Raw genomic sequence first — 24987 nt, forward strand, 5'->3', positions numbered from 1 at the left:
ATGGCTGGTCTCTGAGCATCTACTCTATTAAAATGGGACTTTGATCTTTTCTTTGCTATTATCTCTGTATTAATCAGAACTACTGGACTTTGGATTAAAATTCTAATCTCTTGGAATATTTCTGGTGATAATTATTAAAGCCTAGTACTATAACAATATTAAGCCTGCATTATTATTATTATTATTTACACCTTATAAAAAGAAATCTCGGTAAGGATATAGAAGAAGTGTGATGATTTCAAAAGATGTTAAAATCAATATTAAGTGTATTACTGAACACAGATATGTAATTCCTTTAGGGTCTGAAAGCTGAATTTGGGTCCAGCTGTGATATATAACATGCTACAAAAAGAAAAATAGTGAATCCTTAATATCTTCTAAGAAATAATATCCAGATTTTGGAAAAGGATCACTTGACAAGAAACTGATGAGAAGTTTTCTGATTTGACTGAGTATGTAATACAATGAGACTAACAACGAAGAAAAATAAGTCATGCCTTATGCACCAAGCAAAAAATAAATAAATAAATAAATAAATCATTCTTTTAGTGATGGTATTTAATACTGTGGAAAAGTTTTCTAAAGAGTATTACATTGGCTTAAGAGAAGTTTTACACCTTTTAAAACACAGCTAATTTTACCATCTAAGCATTTGTAAGACTGGTCCCAGTATGCACTCTTTTAATTATGCAGGCCAAAGCATGCCTCTATTAATCAGAATAGATATTTCAAACCTGGCTGAACTTAAATTACAAGTTGCCTAAAATTCCACCTTTTTCTTATTTTGAAATTGCCCAAAGTAGTCATGATCTGAAATATAGGCCAGAGCATAAATGCCAACTACAGATCCAATTTTCTGTAAAAGTTTCTACTTAGGGTAAGTGAGAAATTTCCATTAAAAAAATAAAAGGGAAGAAAGCAGCCACTTATTCTTTATAGCAGTAAAGAAAAATCCTTTTCCTTTTCAAAAATGGAAATGAATTATAAATTGCCCCCAGTTCCCTTAAAACTTCACCATAACGATTTTATTGAAAAGTCACATAGTTGTCCTTTACTGGAGGTTTTAATTTTTTATGGCAAAGTATTTGGTAAAAGAGTACAAAAGAATATGCCTATATGAGCAAAATACCATTTTCTAAGATATTTTGCATTTTGAATCCTATTAACTTTGTGTTTCCCTCATGTCACTTTCACAACAAAAAAACTAAGTTTGCATTTATAAAATTTAATAAAATAGCTCTAAGATAAGTCATGGTAACTTAAAGTCATTTTCTTAAATCTGCTTCATTACTCATTTTAGGCTTCTAATTTCAAATTTAATTGATCTAAATTACACATAAAAATTAGATAAGCCATAATCTGTGGTACATAATAAGCAATGGCCTATAATCAGGAAGATTGATTAGAACACTGATAACTCTCATTTAATATTGTACAAATACACCTAAAATTCTGCTGAAGAATATCCATCTTAAGTGCATTATATTATTAGAAAGATAAAATTTTCAGTTACTCTCAATTTCCTATATCTTTAGTATCTTCATCTTGAAGACAATAAGAATCCATAAAAATACTTGGATTGCATTTACTATTTCTTAATTTAGTCATCCTGCTGTCGAAAAACTCAGTGCCAACTTAGTACCTCCACTGCTACAAACAAGATATTTGTAGTCAAAAGTGTATTGTCCTCATGCTCTCACTTATACCTTTCCTTTTTTAACCAAGAAATCAATTAACTGATAATTCGATTTTCATAAAATTCACTTGTGCAATGAAAATCTTCACGTGCTAAAATTCTTGATTCCACCTCTTTATAGTTTGCCACACAATCATTTATAAGTGGGTTTGAATAGAGGTGCAATTAAGATAACCGAATTTCCATTCAGAGAGACAAAGGCAAAGAAAATGTTTTGTCTACACAGGAGAAACATATTTGGAGGTGATCAATACCTAGAAACCACAGCTAACTCATCCACTGCATACATTTGCATAAGATTTCTTACCTTCTATTACTTTCTCTGTTTGGAAAAAAAAATAGCTAATCTTGCATATCAATTTCTTTAATATTCTATTTAGCAATCAATGCTCCCCTGGTAAGGAACTGACAAAAGCAATTTCCATGTATTATTCAGGTGTCGGACTAAAATTAAATTAACCTCTCCATATATAATTACTTAAAGATAAACAGTTGAGACTACAACCCTTAGCAACTAAAGACAGTTTACTTTGTGCAGTTTTTCACAAGAATAAGGTAGGTAAACAAACTATTAGGAAAACGAAAAACATACATGTTGGCACATTTCTAAAGGGTTAGGCAATATAAGTAGAAAGTAATGTAATTATTTAAAGTTTAAAATAATAATGTCTAATACAAATGTTTGCTTGATAAATGAACAAATGAATGAAATGTGTTAGAATTCCATGTTTTACAGATAAGGAAATAATAGGCTCAGAGAATTTAAATACAGTAGTGAAGCTAGAAGCCAAGGGTTTTAATGTAAAATTATTTTTAATACAAAATTCTTTGCACAAAAGATAATTTAACCAAATATCTCTCACCATCTACAATCTGTACTACCAAGCCATCGATGTAAGTAACAATCTTCAAATCAATATTCTAACAAGCTGCTAAACAAATTTATGAACTCTCATATGCACTTCATCTTTTCCTTCCTTTCTTCAGCAAGTATTTATTGATCATCTACTGTACTGTATGCCAGTTTAATAGTTGTAAAATTTCTAAATAGTAAAGCACCTGCTAAAAGAGACACTATTTTAGCATACACATACACAGTAACTAAGGAATCTAAAAGGAAGTGAAGACTTCACGGAAGAGATCTGAAAAAGGCTTAATAATGAGTTAGCATTTACAGAGCAAAACGGAAAGGTAGAGAGGCAGGAAAGAACAGGGGCTGTTCAGCACAGCAACAGTGAAGGATAGGAGAATAATGGGAGCCAAGGCTAGGAGATAGAAGAGTTAGCAAGGGCCAGCTTGGGAAGAGTTTAACATGCATGCTAAGGAAATCTGGATTTAATTCCTTGGGCCCAAGATTATTAACCTTATAAAAACAGATTTGTTTTTATCTTCAAAAAAAAAAAAAAAGATTCAGATCCCTCCATCCCCATCTGCCACTAGGTGATAGTAATTGCACTTTTGTCACCTTTGAGAACATATGTAAAGACAAAAACTACTATGAGTTTAGAAACTCTTCTTAAAAATGTGTTTTTTACTAATTCTAATAGCAGCTATGTATATTTTCAAATTAATAGTTCATATGTATGAGATAAGTATTCAATTCACTCTTTCTTGTTAACTTTTTTAAAAAAATGCTGGTTGCATACACAGGCATTTCTACAGGATGGTGACATCATCAAAGAAAAACACCAACAGATGAGGTTAAAAATATAAAAATTTCTTTAATGGCAAAGGACATGAAATGAAAGCACATCTGTTCTGACTGCAACAAAAAGCACAAGACAATGCAATATATTCCCAGATACATGTGCAAGCCCAAAGTTCTGTTTGGAGCCATTAAGAAGCTACTGCTAACACATGAACAAATACAGGATACGGGCAGGTGTGAGAAACTCATCTTTGCTAACTTCATAGGGGTTTTTATACTGTTTTGGTAGCTCCTCTTCTCTTTGCCCTGTGCCCTCTCCACAAAGTGTTCTGGAGATTTCTGGCTCCGTGCCGGCTGCTCACCAATTCAAGTAACTAGTAGCACAATCCTAAGTATGAATTACTGCAACGATGGGTGATTAGATGGTAAATTTTATAGTTGTAGCATGCTTTAGCAGACAGGTTTTTGGCCTGAGATTCATTCCCAATCCATAATATGAAATATAAGGTCAGTAGTAGTGAAATTATGATGGGAACTGATTCACAACTATACTTTAAGGTAAGGAAGTGAAGAATTGAAACACTTTTCTGAGAAGTCTACATTTTCTTGAAAGAGTGGTCAAGCTATCCACATAGGCACGTATAATCTGAGAAGGTCCAAACTGGAAGGCTCCAGTTACTTAGTAAAGGAATGTGTTCATTCATAATGCTTTTTTGCACAAACAAGCATTTACTGGATAGGCATACTTACTTATCTGCCAGCCAATCCTGATTTCATTGGCTATGTTATAATTTCAGCCCTGTGCAAGGTCCTGTGAAAGATTCAGAAGAAGAGTGAAACATAATTCCTTGAGGGCCTGGAAGAAAGCTGGTGACATAGGTACCACTACAGTATGATGATGAAAATGAAAGGAGACACCAACAGACTAGGTTTAAAAACATAAAACTTTCTCATAATGCTTAAAATCGATTTGAGAATATGGTCTAAAACATAATTCTTGCCCACCTCAAAAGATGGGTAATAAACTCAAATTACAGTAGTTCTCTCTTATCCATGGGGGTGCATTCCAAAACCCCCAGTAGATGCCTGAAACCATGGACAGCACCAAACCCAACTGCTGTCAATTGGAACATTTTCCTTTTTAAAAATTTTATTATTCTTTTTAAATTTTTTTTTTTTTTACATTCTGTCATATCATTGCAGAGCAGTTGGGAGGGAGGGGGAGAGGGGAAAGGGCAAGAAAATGGGATGGCAGAAGGAGGAAGGACGAAGGACAAGATTGAGGCCTGTGGTACCCCCCTCATTCCCACAGGGGAGACCAGGGGGCTTCCAGAGGTGGCTTTGTCATTGCTGGACTGGGTGCATATGTCAGGGGGTTGTAGCAAAAAGTCCTCACTCCCCACCACCCCAGCTTGGAAACCCGGGGCCCTTCTTGCTGCAGCTTGATGGTCATTGCTGGGCTGGTTGCTCATGTCTGAGGGGTGTGGCCAAGGCCCTTGGCCCCCCAAAACCCTGGCTCAGGAGAGCCCAGGGCGCTTCCTGCAGTGGCTCCATGGTCATCACTGGGGTAGTTGTGCGTGTCAGGGGTGTGTGGCTGAGGCCCTCGGCCACCCACTGCCCCAGCTCAGGAGAGCCCAGGACACTTCCTGAGGCAGCTCGGTGGTTGTCGCTGGGGTAGTTGCATATGTCGGGGGGAGCAGCCAAGGCCCTCAGATCCCACCCTCAGGACTGACTGCAGGTGCTAGAGGGCATGCCTGAGGCCCGTGGCCCTCCCTCCTTTCTGGCTTGGTATCCTAGGGGACTTACAGTCCTTCTGGGTGTTATAGGTGTTCTTTGGTGAAATGAGACCTTTACTAGTTAATATCAAACTGCCTCTGGTTGTGGGTACTTTGCTTTTTCTTTCAGTTCTGTGTTGGATTATTTGCTGTTCCTACCACTTAAACTCTGCACTGAAACTAATTTGCTGTTCTTTGCTTGCTTCTAAAATGGGGTAACTTCCTGTAGGGACCAGTACTTGAGCTCTGTTGTTGAACTAAATTGCTGCTTTGCCATTGATTCCCTAGGGAAGGCTTTTTTGTGCAGCTCAGGTTTTTATGGTTGTCTTTATAGTTACTTCTGGCTCTCCAGAGATCTGGTGCACCTGGGTTGTGTAGAAACTCTGGTCTGGGCCTGAGTCTTTTCATCAAACTGCACCCCATGCAATTCTATATTCCTGACCAGTCTCCTCTGAGTGGTCCTATGCTGATTGGGGGCAGATCAGCTGTCCTTGCTGTGCCCCACTGTTCCCCTGGTGTGCCCGTCTCCCCCCAACCGCCCGTGCTACAAACACTTCCCATGGGACAGATGAGGCTCTGGTCCCTTGCAAAGACTCACCGGCCTCTGAGTGGCTCCTTTTTTTCAGTTGTTATAGCTCCTTGCTCCTCTGTGGGTCCATAGGAGCCCTGTTAGTGGTCTTGCTGGCCTGGGGGCCACCAAGGCCCTCTTTTCCCCTGCCATCTCTAAGCAACTTCATCTGAAGGGCACAGCTGCAGCTTTTGCTGGCTCCTGCTCTGTGCACTCAGCTGCTCCAGCCTGGACGTGGCCAGGGCTTGAAACAGTCAGAGCCTTTTTTTCTTTCTCTCATCATGGCTTCTCCGGCCTTCATGTACTCTGTAGGTCTCTTCTCCTCTTCCCCTGAGCCCTACCAGCCCCAGCTTCGTTGTTCTTGCTTTTTTACAGTTGTAAATTGGTTGATTTGTGAGAGAGAGTGATGCTGGAGGCTATCTATTTTGCTATCTTGACTGGACTCCGAGGAACACATTTTTGTTTCCTCCACCCAGCAAGGTAACGCCTTTCCCACTTTAGGTAATTTAAAACTTTTGAACTGTTTATTCCTGGAATTTTCCATTTGATATTCATAGATCGTGGACAACTAAAACTACAGACAGTGAAACCGCAGATTAGGGAGGACTACTGTACTGTATATTGAGTATAATTGCTATAGGAACCAAAGGAGGAGTTTCAAGAAGGCTGGAGCATCTAGGGATGGCTTCACAGAAGGCAGGAAATAAATTTGAGACAAACTTTGAATACTACAGATATATGGAAAGATGGTAAGCAAACACAGAGAAATGCTCCTGAACTCAAGGGGGAGAGAGAGGAGAAAGGCTGTACTACTAGACCAGAATCATGCTGGAGGAGAAAGTAGGAAATCAGATCCTATCTAGCAGCTCAGAGCTAAGCCTTAACCTCAGTTACTGCAGACACTGTCCATCTGAGTTTTTTTAGTCTCAACCTTCTGCTCTTTATTTAAGTATTTCCATGGTCCCTCCTTTGTTTCTAAATGTTTTTACCCACTATTTTATTGTAAGTGTTCTCATGTGCTCCCCCAATCCTCTGTGGAATAGAATCTGTTACAATAAACACATAAACAAATTTGTGGCAGGATTATAAAGTGAGGTCAGATTATGTTGAAGAGAGTAGTTTAATGAATGAGGAGGTCTCCACGGTTCTTAAGCAAGGGAAAGGCATTTTTAAAAAGTGGTATCTGAAAAACTCATTTCAGCAGTAAGCAGCATGTTGAAGCAATTGGGAGAAAGGAAAAAAACAAAACAAAACAAACCACAAAAGCTGGCAGAGTACTGCAGCGCTGTCGGTACCAGGTAACACCCAGGGGACTCTGATAACAAGGCAGCAGCTCTAGAATAGTTGAGGGCATTTGCAGTACATTGTTGGTAGATCCTACAAGTTGCTAGTGGGTGGAAGGAAGATTCTCTCTCAGCTATGGTTTATCATAGTGAGATGGTTCCTATAAGCCTATTATCTTCTAAGCTCAAAATGTGAGCACCATATTGTCTTTATTCTTTTCTGATTCTTGCAATAGATTGTGATTATCTAAGACATTTCTACTTAACTACATTTATCCTTACCAGAGATACAGTAAAATTACCAAATTACTCAGAATAGTGAAATTCTCAAGGAAGGCCTTTGTCTAAGGCAAGCCATGCATGTATACTTTAACAAATAGCTAAGATCTATTTGTCTGATCCTGTGTCAAGTTCCCATATTTTAACTTTATAAGGAGATTCAATACACATTTTTGAAAATCTCTGCTACAAAAGAAATAAGATTGCTATTCTTTAACCTATTTAATTACTGATAACAATTTATTAAAGAATTGGTATGTTATACATTGAATTTTCTTTATAATGCCTCAAAGAGTCAGAATGATCTTTTACGTAATGATGTGGCTAGTCAAACCAAACTTCTAAGCAAAAACATTCCCTATTCTCTTGCTTCCCTTCCTTTCTTTTACATTCTTGGCTCTGTTTTCTGAAATTGTAAGTTGTGAGTCTGTTCTTTAATTCTGGTTACTCGTCTCATGGCAACCACAAAAGCATGCAGGTAAATTTCTATTGCTGTAACTAAATAACCTTTCCAAGGTTTCTCTCTCTATATATATTGCTATAATTCAAGTTACTATAATGTGGGACACAGAATTTAGCATCTTTTCTATGGTCATCTGTGCTTTGGCTAAAGTTTTATAAGCTGACAGTACTTGTAGGTCATAAACTAAAACATTCATTATTCAGACACGATTAACTGGACTCTCCAATTAAGCAAAAATTTGGAGACACTGAACTTTCAGATGAAAGAAGTGGTATGTCACTACAGATTCAGCTTTATTCTCTTGTGATTCTGACACCTACAAATTAAGTAACCATAAAAGCTGAGGAATATAACCTGGAAACACTGTAAGATCCTGAATTAGTTCTGACATCTATATACTCAATACAGTTTACAAAGCACATTTACTATTGTTGACAATTCCCAAACAAACCTATTTGATGGGCCTTTATTTATATTTTATAGACAATAAAACTATCAGAGATCTTAAATATCTTGGCCTAAGGCCACATTGCTGGTAAATGGCAGCATTTGGACTAGAATCAGTTCTTCCAGCTGTAAACTCTATGTTCTTATAACTAAATCATACTATCTTGTGTTGTAGAAAACTAGACCTCAACCACGGAGATAAACACCAAGAAGGTCTACTGGTTAGCTTTCAAAAAATGTTTTTCTTAAAGGGGTGCGGGATTTGCTAAATCTTGAGAGATAATATCTATGTCTACATCCCATTTCTAGTCTATTACCAGTGCAGCACATCCATCCAACATCTCTGGTAAAATGCTTTGGTTTAAGCCAACTTCTCTCTAAATTAGGAAAGTTAATGGGATTCTGTGCAGCATAAATTCAAGTCAAGAATAAGGTACAGCTGTACAGTCTTTCAGGAGTCTGTGCGTGCAGACTGCATTAGGCGGTATACACAAAAGTAGTCAAGATACGTAATATTAACAACTATATCTGACTACAGGAAGCAAAATGGCATATGACCTTTACAACCAGGAAATGGTATATTTTATTTAGACCATCACTGAGGTTTTGTATCGTAAATAAAAAAGTCCAGGGGCCTCTTTCGTCAACATAACTACATTCTCAAACAAACCAACCTATTTGATGGAGGCACTAACAGGGTGAAGGCAAATACATTGAACAAGTGTTAAGTATTAAGATAATCAAAGTCATCCACCATGTGTGCAGACACACTGTCAAATTCGTGTCAGAATTTAATAGTATTACTGTCACCCCTTATTCGAATTTAATTTGACATTCCATACAGATAGATGTTTTTTATGCTTCACAGTCTGTAGAAAAATAATATAAATTATTTGGTAACTTTATTTTCATTCTAATCATTATCCCTCTGCTGAGAAGATTTGTCTATGAGGTAACTGACAGGATTATTAAATCTATGAGTCATCTAATCTTAAAAATAAGGCTTATAAGCATTAAGAACACTATCTCAAACAAAGCAATATCCATTTCCTCTGATTGAAAAAGTTATAAACACCAAGAGTTATTTAGTAACTAGAAAGGAAAAAAAAATCTAATATATTTCTAAACGGTGTTTTCTAGTAGACTCTGATTTTCAAGTTGGTTCAGATGTGGGCTTATTCTTTACTTCAAGAGAATCCACTAGCAATCTGCTCAGAGCCTAACAAACTTACTGTACTATGGTTTTTTTCTTAGAAAATTAATGACAAAACCAGAACAAAACAAAAATAAGAACAACCCTTTCCCAAGCCACCAATTTGCGGCATAGAGGCAAGTATAAGAGAAGAAAAAAATACTTCTAAGAAAAGGAATGCTTAGATACTTTCCTGTTTCAGAAATAAATACTTAATTGTAGAGATAATTAATTTTTTGGTGATTAATAGCCTTGTCTATTATATTGGATAAGGCAATATATTACATGGTACCTAAACAGCCTGTGTATAATATGGCAGTAAAGTATTCCCATTCAGAAGCTTAAAATTACATTAAAAAGTAACTCTCCATTTCTCTATGAAAATAAAAATATTCTAACTATAATGCACAGAAGTACTAGTTAATCATATCTTCATTCATTAGGCAGCTGGTGTTACCAGGACCATGCGCTCCCAAGTAATTATTCCATTTCTAATGTTTCTATGTATCATTTTCCAAGAGTTACACATTTAGTGGAGAAAGACAAGAGAAGGATGGTGATTAAGGCAGAGCTGAAAGGGTGGTAATAAAAGTAACAGATAACCTTCAAATGTCCAGCATAGCATGTGCATTTTCATCTGATGAGAATAGTTCTGAATGAGATTAGTTTCATATGAGTAGTGGAATAATGCTCGCTGGAAAACAACAACAAAAACAAAACACAAAAATGGATTCAGAGAAAGGTCAACTTAAATTGGTGGTTAAACAACTGTAAAATGTTTGTTTAACCTCTCTTGAAAAAAAGACACAAAGTTACTTCAAAAAGTTCATGGAAAATTAGGGCCGGCCCGTGGCTCACGTGGGAGAGTGTGGTGCTGATAACACCAAGGACACGGGTTCAGATCCCTATATAGGGATGGCTGGTTCACTCACTTGGGAGAGCGTGGTGCTGACAACACCAAGTCAAGGGTTAAGATCCCCTTACTGGTCATCTTAAAAAAAAAAAGTTCATGGAAAAATAGAATTAAAAGATACTATGAATCTTTCCATAAACTCTTTGAAGCCCCCTCATATATCTTAACTGCTATCTAATGGTTTTGATTTGTTTCATTCCAAATAAATACGAGCCACTTTGTTTCTGGTATCTTATATCCTGGATGTCACTGACATTTGTAGTGACAGAAGGCAAAGAAATGCTTCACACAGCATTTAAATGAAGATGGATTTTCCATGGCAAAATTCAATAGGCCTTTCAGAAAAACCCAGATTTAAGTGGAGAGAGAGAAGTAGATTCCACTCTCCAAAAACCTAGTAATAACGAATTACTGTTTTTTCTGAGTATTTTCACATAATTTTTCAGAGGGTTCATCACAAAAGGAAGACAGACTTTAGAGCTAAAAGCTCTGAGTTTGCACCCTGGCTCTGTTACTTCCTCAGGCAGTTTACCTAAGCTATCTGAATCTACCTTTTCATCTGCAAAATGGGGACTTAACCATCTACTTTTTTGAAGTTTTGAGGATTAAATATCTTTAACAGACCTGGCAAATACAAGACATTAATAAACACTAGTCCCATCTGCAGAAGCAGACGTGGTATACATGGGTATTTGAATAGCATGAGCCATATACCCAGGCCCTTACCCTCTTCCCAAAATAAACTACCACCAAAAATGTGGTATTACACGTGGGTAAATTGACTTTTAGTTCACTGAAAGCTAGTCCCATGCTGTATCTTCACTTGACATTCTTCCTGTGACTTGTCCAAATCCAATTATTCCTTTATGGATTAGCTCAAGCACTATGGATTAGCTCAAGTACCAATTTCTTCATTAAGTTTTTTTTCCTTTATTCTCTGCACCTCATTTATTATGTGTGCTAGAATATTTTCTACTCCAGAGTGACATCTCATTATTCATAAATTTTGGCCCCAGTGGTTGCCTTTGGGAGCACTGTACTTGTTAGCATGTGTGATATTGGCTACATCCTTAAATGTTTCCATGCTGTTGGTTTTAACTCAATTAAAAAGCATTTTATTAAGTATCTCACTACTTGCAAAGCACAGCACTGGAGCAAGGGCAGGAGAAATTTAGCAAGCCATTAAAATTGGGAAAATGGATAGGGGTGGAATCATGGAAGGCCTAGGATATCATGCTGCAGGGTTCAACATACTTGGTGTGCAATGGGGAGCTACTGAAGGTATTAGGAGGAGAATGACAAGATTAGATATGACTCTGAGAAAAAGAAATTGTGGTGACATGAAGGATGGCTAGGATGGAGGTTACTGAGATATACTTAAGGCCGTTTAGAAGATTACTGCTGTTAGTCACATAAGAAGTAACACATTAATGAACAAATGAATAAACCTATAACAACAACAAAAACAAATGATGAAGAAAATATTAAACTAAAGAATTTAGTTTGGGAGTGAGAATCTTTGTAAATATGGAATTTGGACACAGAAAGGGAGGGAGAAGGAAGACTGTATCCAAGTTTTTGGTAATTCCATTAATTACACAAAATAAAGTGACCACTTGTGGGAAAAGAAAATGAGTTACATGTTGAATGTGGGAGGCATATTGAAACCTTTGAGTGTAGAAGTAGAGAACACTCAAAAGAAGAGTGGGTGCTATATTCATAAGACCAGGGAGTCATCTGTGGAGGGATCATAACTGAGGTTATAGGAGAAAACAAAACTGCAAAAGAAAAATGTGCACTAAGAAGTGTGAAGGCAAACTTTAATTCCCAAATGGCAAAAGAGAAAACAAAACATCAGACAGCTGAACCAATCAGATCAGTAATTCTCAACTGGGTGGGGGTAGCGTTAGGGAAACTAAGGGAGGAGGTTTCACAAAAGAAGAGAATGTAAAGTAGGATAAAAGCCAAGATGTGATTCAGTGCTGTGATTTCTGAGTTATAAAAGTGCAGAAAGGGAGAGGGGAATGAAAATAGAGAAGAATCACATCAGGGCTGAGAAAATCTGTTAATTAGCAGGTAACTGGTAGCCGACAATAGTTACAGGGGAAGGGGGAGAGGTAGATGGGGAGAAGTGAAGAAGAAAGAGGGAGGGAGATCCATGTGGATTTCGGGAAAGAGCTTTCTAGGAAGAGGGATCATCAAGTGTGAAGGCTCAGAGGTAGCCACGGGCTTGGTATAGTCAAGGAACTCCTAGGGTTTTGGCCCAATCAACCAAGTGCATGGTGATAGCATATACTATGATGGGGAAGACTTGGATAGGTGCAGAATTAGCAGAAATCAGGATGGAGATCTGGAAATCAAGCGTTTGTTTAGCTGTGATAAATCTGAAATGCCTAAGACACCCAAGTTGAAATATTAAGTAGGCAGTTAAATATGCAAACCAGGAGCTCAGGAGAAAGGTCACAGCTAGAGACATAAATTTAGAATTCATCAAGATTGGAAAGGTATTTAAAGCACTGAGAATGGATGAGATCATCCAGGGGTGAGAGAAAAAAGGGAAGAAAAGAAGTCCAAGGACTAAGCCCAGAAGCATTCCAATGACTAGAAGTCTGGAAATAGAAGGGAAGTTAGGAAAAAAGATAGAGTGAGTCTCCAGGGAAGTTAAATGAAAAATCAAGAGAACTTGATATCCTGAAAGCTTGGTGAAGAAAGGTTTCAAGGAGAGAATGACAACTGTCAAGTGCTGAGAGGTTCAGTAAGACAAAGACTGAGAATTGACCATTTGATTGAAGTTGCTGTTGATTGTGAAAAGGAAGGCTTCAATGAAGTGGAAATATAGCATCCTGAGTAAGCAGCCTGGAAAGATGAGGAATGAGGGATGAGGAAGTGGTAAAAAAGCATAAAAAATTCTGTGGCATTTTTCGGTAAAGGGAAATCAATAAAAATGACAAAACTAAAGGAAAATGTAGACTCTAGGAAGAGAATTTTTTTCCCCTTATGAGAGAGATAGAATGTTTGCATACCAATACAAAGAATCTGATAAAGAAGGAGAAACTGATACTACAGAAGACACATGGAATAATTCAGGAGCAAAGTCCCTGAGCAAAAAGCAAGCGGATGGGATCCAGGGACCAAGTAGAGACACTGCCCTTGGACTGACGTTGGACAATCCATTTATGGTAATAGATGGGGAGGCACAGAAGCAGGAAGAATATAAAATAACACCTTAGATTACTACTATTTTTTCAGTAGTAATCTGAGAAATCTCTAATCTTTGCGTGTGTGTATACCTTTAAAAGCAATCATCATAGGCAATATGGTCTACTGAAAATAGGACCAGCCAAGAAGTGGATTGTAGATCTGGTTCTACTAGATCACCACCTAAACAACACCAGCCAAATCTCTTTTCTCATCTGTATTACAATACCTCAGTTGTCCAACTTAACTTATGGAGTGGTGTGACCATAAACATAAACAATTTTAAAGTTATTTAGAAAAAATGCTAAGTGTCACAAAAACACACAGTGATATTGCATGGGCTGTAGAAAATTTACAACACAGGAATACAGTCATCTGCCTCATAATGACGTTTTGTTCAACAAAGAACCACATGGACTGCATATATGACGGTGGTTCCTTAAAATTACAATGGAGCTGAAAAAATTCCTATTACCTAGTGATGTCATAGCCACCGTAACATTGCAGCACAACACATTACTCACGTGGGAGCCTAAGTGTTACACGATACAGCCTAGGTGTTTAGTAGGCTATATCATCTGCGTATGTGTAAGTACACTCTATGATGTTCATACCATGAAGAAATCTTCTAACACTGCATTTCTCAGAACATATCCTCGTCATTAAGTGACACACAACTGTACTCAGAAACTGATATGGGCAGTATCTTCAGATTCTGAATGTTGTTGAAAATGGAGACTTCTGTATTTAGAAATTCACAGAATCATAGACTAAGTTGGAAGACAGTGTATTTAACTATTTAAATCATAAGTTTTAGAGGCAGGTGGTGGGGGTGGGTGGGTGTTGGTTGAACACCAGACACCAGCTCTACCACTCACCATAAGGCTAATTATTTAATCTCCACTAGACCTCAGTTTATCTTTAAATGGGGTGGAGTGGTAGCAGAACCTGCCTCATCCAGTTACACATTTCTGCAAGTACACAATAAATGTTAACAATTGTAATTGTTACCAAAGACAATTTAGTTCAACCTCCATTTACTACAAAGGAGGTCGAAGAATTTGGGGGAGGTGGGATCTTCCCCAAGTTCACAGACACATAACCCACTAGTACAGAGTTGGAACAACATCCTAGGTTCATTTATTTCTTCAGTGCTCTTTCTTCTGGACAACATTCTCTATGATAAAGCAAGCCTGAATAAGGTGTGATTTGCATATATTACTACAGAGGTGAAAAACTACAAAATTATTTGTATTGTGATATCCTCGAACTCTGCCTTCTCTGAAAGTAAAGAAGAAAATAGTATGTATCGCATCTGAAATTTCATTTCATTATAGACTGATTCGAAGGCAAAAGAATTAATTTTCCTGTGAATCTAATAATTACTATTATGAAGAAAATAAAAACTTGACATATGATCACTGCTCTTATGAGACACATAGAAGAGAAAAAAGGTATCTTCAATTTTCTTTGGTATTCCAACCAAACATTAGCAATCTCCTGTGCTACGATTCAAGTTTTTAATGGAAACTAGTATAAAATGTTAAGTAGACAGAGCATGTCAGGGGGAAAAAACCACAACATATCCCCCTCCTGCTCTTTTAAAATCAATGTTTAAGGATTTTAATCATAATCATTATTTGAAATGGTAGTAGCAAAAATGAGGAATAAATAAGAAAGACATTATTGAATCATAGAATATCAGATGTGAAAGCAACGTTTTAAAAATAAATGAGGAAATATTGAAGACCCAGAGATTTTAAATGATTTGTTCAAGGTTATATCACTGGCTCAGGAAAAGCCAGAAGCATCGTGTCCAGTCTACTGTACCAAATCCTTTATTATAGGAATAGTTTTATACAATATTACTGAAACACATTTTCTGTAATCTCCTAAAGTATTAACAGAAATAAAAACCAAAGTTAACAGAGAGACAAGAAACTTACAAATCTGACCTCCCATCCATCAATGAAAAGCAATAAATTTTACTAAGTACATAATGACTTAAGAACATGTTTTAAATTACCTTATTATCTACCCAATTGAGGATTAACTGCTTACATTTTAGATGTCACCATGAAATTGTTACAGGGTTTTAAAACATGTTTCTTTACAATAAGGAACCAAACAGAAGTTGTCTTTAGTGAAGCAGAATGCTGAGCTCATTTTACTCCAATTCTCATTGACTAGGTGCTCACTCTTTTCTAACCACTACCTCCTTTTCTGAGTGAGACACAGAGTTATAATACAAACAGAACACACTGGGATCGAGACTTATCTTTCTAAATGAGCACAAAAAATGTGACTGTTTCTTCCTGTTCCCAGATTTAAAGAGGGTGGGTGGGAGACATATTTTGAGCTAACACTGCTTCATGAAGGATTATAGAGAAAAGCAAGAAAAGTTCTTGAGTAATTTGGATTGACTATTTAATCTAGTTCATGGAAGATAAAATGTTTTTATAGTTTTCTTTTTTCCCCACAATTCATAATTACTCCATAATGAAACAACACTGATGTTACTTAGTTCCTCACCAGGAAGTAAGAGTTAAAAAAATAAAATAAATTTTTAGACCTAACCATTCAACCATTTATTAGTGGATCTCCTAGTCCTCCTTGAAAGATATTCTACCATAGGATAAAATAATATTTGGGAACTTTACACAGACTTTATTTATTTAAGGTATGTCCTCTATTATCACAAAAGGACTATTGTACATATTACTGAATTGAAAGAGTTAACACCTATGCAAACTATAACTGTTGTGGGGGGGGTGGGGGGGCAGACACCTTGTTTTATAAGTTTTATTTTCCCAGATTGCTTTACTTTGAATATCATGCTTCCCATTAGAATCGCACTTTAATTTATAGCTATGGCTTCCACATCACCAAACTGATCTATGAGAAAAACTTGCACAAAGCCAATCATCCTACAGAAGGCAATCAGAAAACTTAACTGCCTCCCTGTCCTGCAGGAGAGAGGGAAAGTTACCACTAAGCTACCAGTTTTGGACTATTCACAGAGCTTTCTGGAGTATAAAAACACTAAGTCCTTTTTGATGCTGTAAAATTTTTTGCTCACAATGCATGGGGGACATTGAAAAAGAGTTTAAACAGTACTTCAAAAATAATTAAGGGGAAGTTTATCTTTTTTGTGACCGGCACTCAGCCAGTGCGTGCACCGGCCATTCCTATATAGGATCTGAACCCGCGGCAGGAGCGTTGCCGCGCTCCCAGCGCTGCACTCTCCCGAGTGCGCCACAGGCTCGGCCCTAAGGGGACGTTTAATACATATGGCTTAGTTCAGAGAAAGTAGAAAGATGCATAAGAGTCTGTAAATACAGTAGTGGCAGTCATAAAAATGAGGGTTTCTTTTCCAGGTCAGTCAAAGGAGAAAACAATGTAAAAATGCTTTAAGATATAAAAGGAAAACTTGAGGTCAATATTAGAAAGATTCCAAAATAGCATAGTAGAAAAAAAGTTCTTCCCAGAAATATAGCTAGAAGTACCACTTGACAATAGCTTTGATTAAGTGCTTAAAGAATTAGAGAGCCCTACATCTGCCTGGAGCCTGGGCCAGATGACCCCAGATTACACCACTTTCCTGTTTAAAATTCTTCAGGGTTCCTTATTAACTACAGCTCAACCCTGAATTGTGATGTTACTTCCTTTTGCCACAATGCCTATATTTTTCTCATTCATACCAACTCCTAAAATTTCTTCAATATTTAGCTAAAATGAGACTGTCATTTGGATATATCTGCTATCATCCATACTTAACATATAAACATTATCAGAGTATAATCTGGTAAGTGTACTCACTGGAGAGGAAGCCCTTTAGAGATAAGATGATGCCTAATTAATTTTCATATATCCAAAGCCTAACGCAATGCTGTTATAGACTGAATCTTGGTGTCCCCCCAAAATTCATATCTTGAAGCCCTAACCCCCAATGTGACTGTATTTGGAGATAACACTTTTAAGGAGATAATGAGGTCATAAGGGAAGGGCCTTAATCTGATAGCATCGGTGTCCTTATAAGAAGGGGAAAAGACACCAGAGATATCTGCGTCTCTCTCTCTGCAAGCACAAAGGAAGAAAGCACATCAGGACATAGGAAACATCAACAAGACAGGAAGAGAGGCCTCACCAGAAACCAATCTTGACAGCACCTTGATCTTGGACTTCTAGCCTCTAACTGTGAGAAAATAAGCTTCTGTTGTTTGAGCCATCCAGTCTGTGGTATTTTGTTATGGCAATGTAAACTGACTAATACAAATGCCAAAAAAGTATTTTGTCAGGTGGATGTTAATTCACAGCTAGTCTTAAAATACGCACAAGTCAGGAAATTGCCTTCACTTACTAGTACATATTTTTTGAACACCGTGTCTTATACTTGAAAAAGTAGGCAATTATACCTATAGAAACCTGGTCTTGACAGGTATAAGCAGCAGAACATTTTGATATGGCCACCTTGAAATAAGGGACATTCTGATAAGGCTAATTTGAAGAAGCCATGTCAGAATGACCTCATTAGAATGCAAAATTAACTTTTTTATTAACAAGAATTATGTGCAGAGAGAGTGCTGACTCTCACTCTGTTTCTGACTGTCATCTATCCAGAGCTGGTAAGAGTGGTCAGGATAGGGCCAGGATTACTTATTTTATTGTCATAACTAGATAATAAAAACAGGTGATAGCAATGGACTTCTGTCTTTTTTATACTTCAGCATTGTCCCTGTATCAAAATAGTCAAGCCAAATGTTACATAATCATGTGTTACTAAATGCTCTCAAAGCCTACTGCAAATCTTATTCTATGATCTTAGAAGCAATATACAGGTTACCATTTAGGAAAATTATCTTATTTTATGAATATGGTTCCATCATAGGAATTGGAAGAAGGATCTAAATTAGAATATAAGCTAAACTATTTATATAAATAGGAAGCGAGTTTATCTTTGGAGGAAAGCAGCGAATTGGGCAAAAATTGTTCTATCCCTAATTTCAGTTAGTGCCAAACAGGGAACTCTATGGAAGCTGCAACAAAAGCAAAAGTATTACAGTATTTAGTGGCTACCCTCACTTTGTAGTTCACTAAACTGAGGTTTAGTGAAATTAAGTAATTTCCCAAATTCACATACCTAGTAAGTTTCCAAATTGGAATGGGAAAAAAAAGTGTTTGTTTCTAATGCCCAAGTTTTTTGTACTAAAATATAGCTTTGGCAACCATATGACAAAGGAAGGCAAGTATTTATCACAGCAGTTCATGCTGGAATAAACCTAAGAAGTCTTCAAAATAGAGAATCCCATGATAACATGTCAAATAAAAACCCTCATCAGAAAGAACCAAAGCGAAACATTATAGGAAGCACTGTCACAAGACTTGATGGGCTATTGTGAAGAAAAGGGAGAGAGATTTTCAAGTAATCATAATTTCATTCCAGAAGGAAAATTAGACTGTCGCACTAGGGGAAGAAAGCAAGAAAAGAGAAATGTAAAGATCACACTTCAGCAAAAGAATAGCAGATGGCCAAGAGAAGGGTACGAAAAAAGACGTGAAAACTTTCTGCTGCCGTAGCAATAGCGTGATAAATATCTATATCCACAAATAAACTTTTGACATGTAATCTAAACTAGTTCTTTATGAGTGGATTTTTCTAGCTTAGTTGGATTTTCATTCAGGGAAAAACGAAAGTAAACAAAAACTTTGGTCCAATTCACCTTTTTAAAAAAATTCTTCCATATTTGGAGATAGAAAAGTCATTACATTGTCTCTAACAAAAAAACAAACAAAAAAAATTCTCATCCTGTATACAAATCCAATATGTCTAATTTTGAATAACTTGGAGGTTCAAAGATGGTAGAATCTGTATTTTGTCTTGGAAATTATTTTCAAATAAGTAGAGGGGAGAACAAAGCCTTTCTTTAAATATCTTCCGTCTTCTGAAATAAAGGGAGGGAGGGAGAGAAGGAAAAAGCAACCAATAATGAACAAATAAAAGATAAGGAAAAAGAATCATTAGCTAGCCTCATCCAACTGTGCCTTAATAAATTCCTTGATGTAAATTTATTTTCCTTAGGCTAGACTGTTCCATTTCAAATGATCAGATGAACTGTGACAAATTTGGAAAGCTATAACAAATGGCAAAACAAATGGGAACTCTGCTTTTTCTACTTTCCAGTTATCAAGACAAAATTTTCTAATAGCCAGGGAGCTATTCAAGTGTCTTCCACAGGATTCCCACAGTAATGTCTATGTCTATCCAGGGCCGTAAATTTAGATTATGAAACACAGTCCTTTTACATCTCAAATGTGGACAAAATTAATTCACCTTCAGAAGTCACCTCCCCCATCCTCCAAATCAACCACGCATAACACCCCTTAGTTCTTAATAACAATAAATACCTAAGACAAGCTTGTTTTATATAAATATCTTAGAAACTCAGTAAAGTTCGTTATAGCAGCTATGCTGTAACAATAAGCTTCAAATTATAATTGAGATTCGGATATAACGCTTCTGAAATCTCATTAGGTCACTAAAATGAGATTCTGCCTGTCTTATCTATAACAAAAGAGTTACATAAATTTAAAGAACTATATATATACATGACTTACTAGACTTTTTTACTTTCCCAGAACAGTGTCTAGATAATGAAAAAGAAAAGACAAATGGTACTGATGACTTTCAAAGAATCATAAAAATAAAGCAACCACATAAATTATTTATATTCAAGTTTGCATGCTTTAATTTGAGAACATTCTTTTGAAGTTAAATACAGCATATAAAAACAGTCACAAGGCAACCAAGACTTCGTCCACTTACACTTTTTACAGTGGAGGCTATATATTCTAGGGTTATGGGAAAAAGCAATCTTAGAAATTATCAGTTTTAAATTTTCCAGAATATTTTGATGGTTTATGAAGACAATAATCCAAGTTTTGGCCTTTTGTTCTCTGTGCTTATAGCTATCTCTTCAAAGAAGCTAAGGCCGAGTAAAGTTTTAGAAAGTCAACTGGACTACCCATTACTGAATCTAGAATCCTCTTTATGATAAAGGGAACTTTGACCTTAGTTTGAACACAACTAGTGATGGTGGCAAGATAACTCTAACTAAAATCTTTCTAAAAAACTGCAATGAAATCAGCCACATTTTACCATCTATACACTGGTCTTTGATATGATTTCTAAGATAATCAAAAAAAACATGTGATTTCTTTCTTCTGAAGGAGAAGTGTGTTATGAGAGAGAACTCATTTGTGAAGAAGCTCTTAAGTGCCAAGCATTAACAAGTGCTACACAAATGTTATCTCACTTATTTCTCTCAATAACTCTCAGGTTCAGGTACCAATAGCCCTATTTTACAGATGAATAAAGTTAGGCTCAGAGAGTTTAAGAAACTTGTTCAAGATCACATAGCTAGTAAATGAGATGGGTTTTAATCCATGTCTGTATGACTCAAAAGTCAATGTTGTTTTCCCCTCCTAACTATTTTCTGAGTCAAGTTAAATATCCACAGTTCCTCTGTAACTGTTCCTTACATTTCATGGCTCACCACATTGTCCACTGATGTGGCATAGAGGGAAAAAAGGTTTGGAGTCTGAAATTTTACTTGGTACATAACCTGTACAACTTTAAATAAACCACTTAATCTCTCTGACCTTGAAGCTCCTCATTTGAGGAAGGAAAATAACAACTGTCAGATATAACATGGTGACAACAGGAAGGTCCCCCAAAGGACCTAAAAATGAGTGAAAGTAAGACTATCCTTGTGAGTTGAATCACAAAAATCAACATTAAATGGATCAGATCGGCAATACACAAATATACCTATTTAGTGTCATTGAGTAAATTATTAATTCAACCTGTCATGTGATAACTGTTGTTCTGTCAATAAGAAATTGTCAAATACCAGAAACTTTTAAAGATTCAACCTAAATCTTAACCTGTCAAAGGCTGTTTTCCTCATGTACAAAATTGGCAGAACATTACAAGATCCAGGGCACTTAACGACTTCAGTCACTCAAAGTCAGGTTCCCAGAGTCCGATATGCTGTGGATTATGTTTATGAAAATAAATTGTAAAACCCATAGATACCTCCTGGAAAATCATCATTAGGCCCCTCTTACCTCACTGTCCACTTCCGATTCCTACTAATACAATAGCCGTCCTTAACCACCTTACTGCAAAGGGCAGCCATGGGAAACTAACTAATAGGATCACAACCCATGAAAGCACTCCATGAACTGAGAAGTCCATGCAGACTGTAGTCTGGGCAGGATGTTAGCTCTATATTCTCCCTGTGAAACTAAAGACGCTCCCTTTTCCTAACTGATCTTGATATGAGGTGATTTGTTCTGGATGAACATTAGAATGTTACAGGCATTACTCTGCATCTGTGCACTTAACACATCAGTAGCTGCAAAAGGCATTCTGATGACAGATTAAAAACTGGAACAACAAATGTCTTGCTGAGAGACCCTTCTGAGTTTACAACCCCTGAAACTGTTCTTCCATAATGATAGAAAAAGGGCCACAGAGAGTTCTAAAACTGGGATTAGAAGTACCTTCAATTTTTCACAAGCTTGTGACCCATCGGTCCCTCTGATTTCTACCAGGATCTGCACTCTTAAATCGTGACTCATTAAGTTCTCGGTGGAAACCAAGGCCTAGGATACAAGAAGTCTAATTTTGAAAATATACGTATTAGAAGTTTAGAAAATATCTGTGTGCCAACAGACAATCAGCATAGATTGACAGAAGTCAGCCAGTCTCTTTTCCTTTAAAACAGAATTAAAATGTAGGGTGATAAAGCTTCCAAAGAAATTTTATGTTCTTTCTTATTTTAGGGTTATTACTCAAAAATAAGCAAAACTATTCATCCTAAAACCTCTTTCTGGCTCAACAATCACATTTTGTTGATTGTTTAACTTTAGTTGTGGTAGCTTTACATGTATTACTTCATTTAATCCCCCAAGCAGGGCTATGAAATAGGTTCTATTATTACCTTCATTTTAGAAGTGAGGAAACTGCTCTAAGGATTCCAGTAACTTGCACAAGAACTCAAACCCAGACATTCTGATTCCACAGCCGGCCTTTTTTTACCACTTTGCTTTACTGCTGCCAAGAAAGGAAGTCAGCTGAAGTATTATAACACTTCATTAATTCAGGCCCCAGTACTCTAGCACTGACAGATAATTAACTATTGAGGTATCAAGTAAGGCTGGATTTGTTAGGACATTAGAAATGCTTTGGCTACTAAAGAGATAAAACTATCCTAGAGCACCTTTAAACATTCCAGAGTACCTACTCTCAAAGCAACTGTCATGCTAACAGATAACTCTCTGCTGGATAACATGTTCTTTGTCTCCTGTGATTACTCTCACGGTAGAATCACAGAATTATGAGCTTCTATCTCATCCAAACTCCCACTGAGGGCAGAAATCCCTTGCTTCAGTGAGAATGGTGTCTGAAAAGAGAAGAGTGCAGTGTATTTCCCTCATGAGGGAGCTCATTCCATTTCTCAACAGTTCTGTCATGAAGTTCTCCCACTAGGCAACTTTTAATCTTCATACACACACAAAAAAATCACATTTTTTTCCTATAAGCCCTTTCATCTTGGGTGAACCACTGATTTTGCTGCACACTGTCGAGTTATTCTGCTTTTATAGAAACATTATTACCTAAAGCAGTATCTCCTCATACTGTCAACAATCTTGCAGATTAAATGGAATACATCCTCCCTCAGGTCAACTGTGGGTAGCTAAAACACGTCACAGAAATAGACCATTTGGAGTCATTTGAATGAAACAATCTCATGTATTGTTTGACCCAATTTAGTCCCATACCTAGAAGGATGAAAGATTAATGTAATTCACTTGGGAATGATGCTTTACAGTCTGTTTTGATAAAACTATAATGACATCTAAACTTTCTTTTATAAGAAAGCTTTATATCATGTACAAAACATTTAAGGGATGTCTGGGTTAAATGAAATGCATAGGCAGTATACATGTCAGAGGGCTTTAAGTCTGAGTTCTCCTTCTTGGCCAATCAATCATTTAACCTCTTTGGGAAGAGTTTTTATATAAGAAATTCAAGATTCTTTATAAAGGAAAAAGAGAGAAGAAGATCCAGACCACAAAAGAATTTGTTCAAAAGGAGATATTCTCAGGAGAATAAGTGGTTTCTTAGTTGGAATGCTCAGGACAATGTTATAAGACAAAGGCAACCATAAACTGGGAGAAAAAACACTCCTATAATGGTTTACTCCTATATGAAGAGGATGTTTAGTCAGTCGGGAGGATTATTAAAAAAAAGCACTTCTCTCTGAACTATTAAGTATAACAAATTTGGAGATCTAAAGCTGACAGTAAAAAAGAAGATGGGGAAAGAGATTATAACTTTGTCCCTATAGAGACTGAGATAACACGCCTATTCTTAATAAATATCATCCTATTCAGGGACAAAGTGTCAAGTGTTCCTCAAATTTGACCTAAAGACAGTTAAGACATACTTGTCTACCTACTTAGAAGAACAAGTGGCTCATTTTCCACCCTAAAAAAAAATGGCCACTTAGTCCAAATTTAAATGCCATAACAATTATGCTAACACAAGATGACAATGCAAATCTCTTGCTAACCTTCCAGTGATTCATGAGAGAATTATAAAGAATTGTGTAAGTACTCAGGATGATTTAACTATGAATTATGCCCATGATGTTTATTCTACAAACATTTACTCACAAATTTCATTCCAGGCCTCCTTGTGAGCAGTAGTAGCTCCTGATCTCAAACCACAGCTTAGCACATATTTAATGAAGGCAATTTCTAGCTTTCAGAAACCTTTATAGTATGGGAGCAGAAGGGGTGGGAGAGTAGGAGAATGACAGAGAGACAGAGGGAGAGGGAGGCAGAAAGAAATGGGAGTTTGGGGGGTGGGGAGTGTTGATAGAAATTAGCATCAATATTTTTAAGAAAACATACTTGTATTTGCACCAAAAAAACACTGCTGCAGAGAAATTTTGTGAAATATTTCCATAAATTCAAACAGAAACACACACACACACCCCTCACTGAGTGCCACAATTAATTTAGAAGTTCTTCTAAAAGAAACAAAATGGTAATAGTGCCAGAAATAATAGAAGTCAGTGGAGAAGCAAGCACACTGAACCAATATGGACATATTTTTGCTGTCAAAACAAGTTTGTTTTGCAAACCAAAGCTGTCTAAACCTGGGGAGAATATTATCCCAAAGTATCCATGGTTTTGTGCAACTCAAAATACTTTTTATAAGCTACACCCCCATCCCTCTACCCGCCCTACGCTAACTTATATAAGTGCTAATTTTAAGGGAATGAGGAATGTTTTCTTAAGTATCTTATGCTTATACCAATTTGCTTTACTCTGAAAGAGCCAAACATAGTAAAGAAACTGCTTGTTTTATAGACATTTAAAAAGAATACAATGATCTTAAAGGATATTCATGCAAATAACCACTTAATGGAAAATCAATTATGTAAAATTAA

The 24987-nt window shown here is 36.6% G+C and overlaps 1 protein-coding gene across 1 annotated transcript in view; it reads right to left on the reverse strand.

Annotated features, from left to right (window-relative positions):
- Positions 1–24987, reverse strand: part of DDX10 (DEAD-box helicase 10) — a 262941-nt gene that overhangs the window by 46816 nt on the left and 191138 nt on the right. The gene's annotated exons all lie outside the window — the stretch shown is intronic.

This window comes from Cynocephalus volans, chromosome 4 (genome assembly GCF_027409185.1).
Source record: "Cynocephalus volans isolate mCynVol1 chromosome 4, mCynVol1.pri, whole genome shotgun sequence".
Classification (NCBI taxonomy): domain Eukaryota; kingdom Metazoa; phylum Chordata; class Mammalia; order Dermoptera; family Cynocephalidae; genus Cynocephalus; species Cynocephalus volans.